This window comes from Octodon degus, unplaced genomic scaffold (assembly GCF_000260255.1).
Source record: "Octodon degus isolate 3935 unplaced genomic scaffold, OctDeg1.0 scaffold00024, whole genome shotgun sequence".
Taxonomy (NCBI): Eukaryota; Metazoa; Chordata; class Mammalia; order Rodentia; family Octodontidae; genus Octodon; species Octodon degus.
The window spans coordinates 11851475-11854895 of NW_004524600.1; the positions used below are offsets into that span (position 1 = coordinate 11851475).

Sequence of the window (3421 nt, forward strand, 5' to 3'; positions counted from 1 at the left end):
CAATAAAGACAGAGCCTCATACCTCCTATCTGCTTGCATCCCAAGGCTCCGAGTGTATTTAGAGTTGTGCAGTAACTTACAGCACCAATTGTTGATTATTTTTCCCGGAACCGGGAATTGAACTCAGGCCCTTGCACTTGCCAGGGAAGCACTTATTCTACTGAGCCATCTCCCCGGCCCCTTGTTCTTATTTTTAAACATTTAAAAAAATCTTTATGTATTTAGTACAGGGTGCTGCTACACAGGTTGGACTCATAGTGATCCTCCTGTTTCAGCCTCCCCAGCTCTAGGGTTATAGACAAGTGCCACCAGGCCTGGTTTCAGTGGGTGGCATGGCACACCCAGGGTTCTGGGGCCCACACAGCTTGCAGTACCAGAAATCAAACCCAGGTCCTTGTGCTTGCCTAAGCAGGTGCTTAGACCCCTGAACTATCTCCCTGCCCTTTTGAAATTCTTAATTGAACATTTTTAATAATTTTTTTTTTTTTGTATTTTAAGGAAGAGTCTACAGAGTGTTGAGGGTCTCACTACTAGATTGGACTCATAGTGATCACCCTGTTTACAGCCTCCCAAGAGCTGGGATTACAGGCACATGCCACCATGCCCAGTTTCAATTACTGTCTCAGCATGCCCCAAGGATGGGGTCGGCATGGCAAGTCTGGGGATCAAACCCCTGGCCCCTGCACCTGCTTGCAGGCACTTTAATCCAGTGAGCTATTTGGCCAGCCCAATAAAAATGTTTTGATAGGGCTGGGAAGATAGTACAAGCACAAGGTCCCGAGCTCACTCCCCGGTACCACATGCTGTGCTTGCCCCAAAAGCGGGCATGGTGGCACACACCTGAAATCCCAGTGCCGGAGAGGCTGAGACAGGAGGATCACTACGAGTCTGAGCTACATAATGAGACCCGGTATCAAAAAAGAAAAAATATTTTTTTGAAGTTATTAATGTTTAATATGAAGTTAAAGCTGAGTCACAGCTCTTTAATACACACTTGGAGATTTAGTGTACTTTCCTTCAATGACAAGGCTGTACCAGGACTCCCTCCCCTGCTGGCCACTGGCATGAAGCTGGTTTCAACTGGTCCTCTTGGTTAGCAAGGCCCACTAGAACTTTCTGCTCTACATTTGAACAGATTGTCTGAAATGAGTTTCTAGAGAAAAATGTAAATTTAATTGGCTTCTTGTATATATTATCCTCTAGGAATGTCAGCCAATACCTCTTCAAATGGGTGTTTTTTGTTTTTTGTTTTTAATATGCCTCTGCAGTAACTTAGACTGAATTTCTCATAAAATCTGAAATGGCATTGGTCATTTCTTAAACTAGGAAACCTCAGCTGCAGTTTGAAAGATCTCAGAGAGTAATTTTACGGACATTAAGATTTCACGTATAACTTCAGTTATTTTCTCAATATAGAAAACAAGGCAGCTGAAAGGAACCTCGCAGGCTGTCAAGTCATATTCTTCCACTCCACATTGTCCAGAAAGGAAGATAAAGCCCAGAGAGGGGAAATTACTGAGCATATCAGTGCCAGGCCCAGAGCCCAAGCCTGGGCTGCTGACCAGCCCCCCCGTCCAAGTGCCCAGCGCCTACGCGCTGTGACAGCCAGCGCTGAAAACACTAACATGGAAAAAATATATACTAATTTTTTTCATTTGCATTTACTATCTCTATAACGTATGTTTCTATTAAAATTATTTTGATATTTTAAATTGCCCTCTATTAAAAATGATGTCATTGTAAACCAAGAGTTTGAATATAATAGTATGAGAACATTAGCTTTGAAAAAAATCTATAAGTACAAAACATATTAGGAGAAAAAGTATTTTAATAGACCTAAGTCTTTTGAAAATGTGATGTTAATCCACAATCATATTCCATCTTTACTAAAATGGCAACATTTTCATATAGTACAATATTAATGATGTCTCAATGTTTTCAAATGAAATATTTAAATGAAATGTGGTTTTAAAGTGCTTTCAATTATATCAGCTCATTTAACTTTCTCTTGAAATGTTTAAGTAGGAGCAGACAGTCGTACCTCATACCAGGTGGGGTTTCTTGGTCCATGGCAGACTGCACATACAGTAGAACATGCCATGCAGCCCAGGGGTATAGAAAACTGTACTGCTTAGGTGGGTGTAGGTAATGCTGTTATGCTCACACAGTGACAAGACGGCTTGAGAATTAACTTCTCATACTGTATCCCCATCCTTTAGTAACCAGTAACTGCACTGAGTTTCAAGTCGAATGCCTCAGCCTTTTGGTCCTCACCCTCTGCCATAGAATGGTAGTAACAGGTGTAGTTGGGATGATACGTCTTTGGCCTGAGTTTTATGTCTGATTGGTCTTCTGATCCTGCTCATCATTGGCCATCTGGATTCACTGCACCTGGAGGCAAGATCCCAAATTATGTGGAAAATTCCTGCTTCTTATTATTTCTTTTCTCCTCCTCATTCAGTCCCTTAGAGATGTGACTCCATGTCCTGGGAAAACACAGTTCTCAGAGTGCTAGTGCTTGAAGCACATTTGTCTGGTAGAAGGAGACCTGGAGTTTTGTCACCTAAAAGCTGGGTGTTAGAGAGGAATAGGAATAGCAAGGTCTGCTCTAAAGAGGTGGTGCACACCCCAGGGGATACTTAGCCTTACCTGGGGACAATGTGAATATTTTGCTGAGAAGCACCATGAGCCTCCTCAGAATTAGGAAAACCTAAATATAGTAAAAGGAAAATAAGTGTAGAGTGCAAAGGGATTGACATGAAGTACATCTAACCTAATGCCTGCATCTCCCTCAAACCCTATCTGTAGAGTGTACTGCAGTTTTGATTTTGTATTCTCAGAGATCCTTAGATTTTAAGCCAGCTTTATTAAGCGGCTTACTTAGCAAACCAAACTATTGCTAAATTGTAAATTGCTCATTTCAAAAGGCAAAATTGCCACATGCAAGTATTTGGAGCTGGGGGTGGAGAGTCTTCTATCATTAGGTATAATTCAGGTGTCCTCAAAGTATTGCTCTACCATGCCTTGAGCCATGAGCCGAGTTGTAGGCACTAACATATTTAACAAAAATTGCTGTAAAAGCAGCTGAGCCTGCAAATTAATTAAGAAAAGTAGAAATATATACCCATAGCATGTTTTTAAAAACCCACCCCATTGGATGATTCACACACCTGGAATAATTGGCACAAGAATGCCTTTTGGTCTCCTGGTTCAGGCAGAAGTGCCTCCCTCCAGTCCTCAGCTTGGGAGTCTCTGTGTCTTCCTAGAGTGGGAAGGAGGTCTTACTGTGTATAAGCAGCATTCTCATCCCGTTTTTCCTAGGTGCCGGCTCTGCCATGGCAGTTCTGGATCTACAGAGCAACAGCCAAGAGTCTGGGAGGCAGTGGGGAGTTAACGTACTCTCCACAGTACCTAGGAAGAC

The 3421-nt window shown here is 42.4% G+C and overlaps 1 protein-coding gene across 1 annotated transcript in view; it reads left to right on the forward strand.

The window, feature by feature from the left end:
* The window catches only part of Arfgef3 (ARFGEF family member 3), a 154791-nt gene that overhangs the window by 77344 nt on the left and 74026 nt on the right, over positions 1 to 3421 (forward strand). The window lies entirely within an intron of this gene.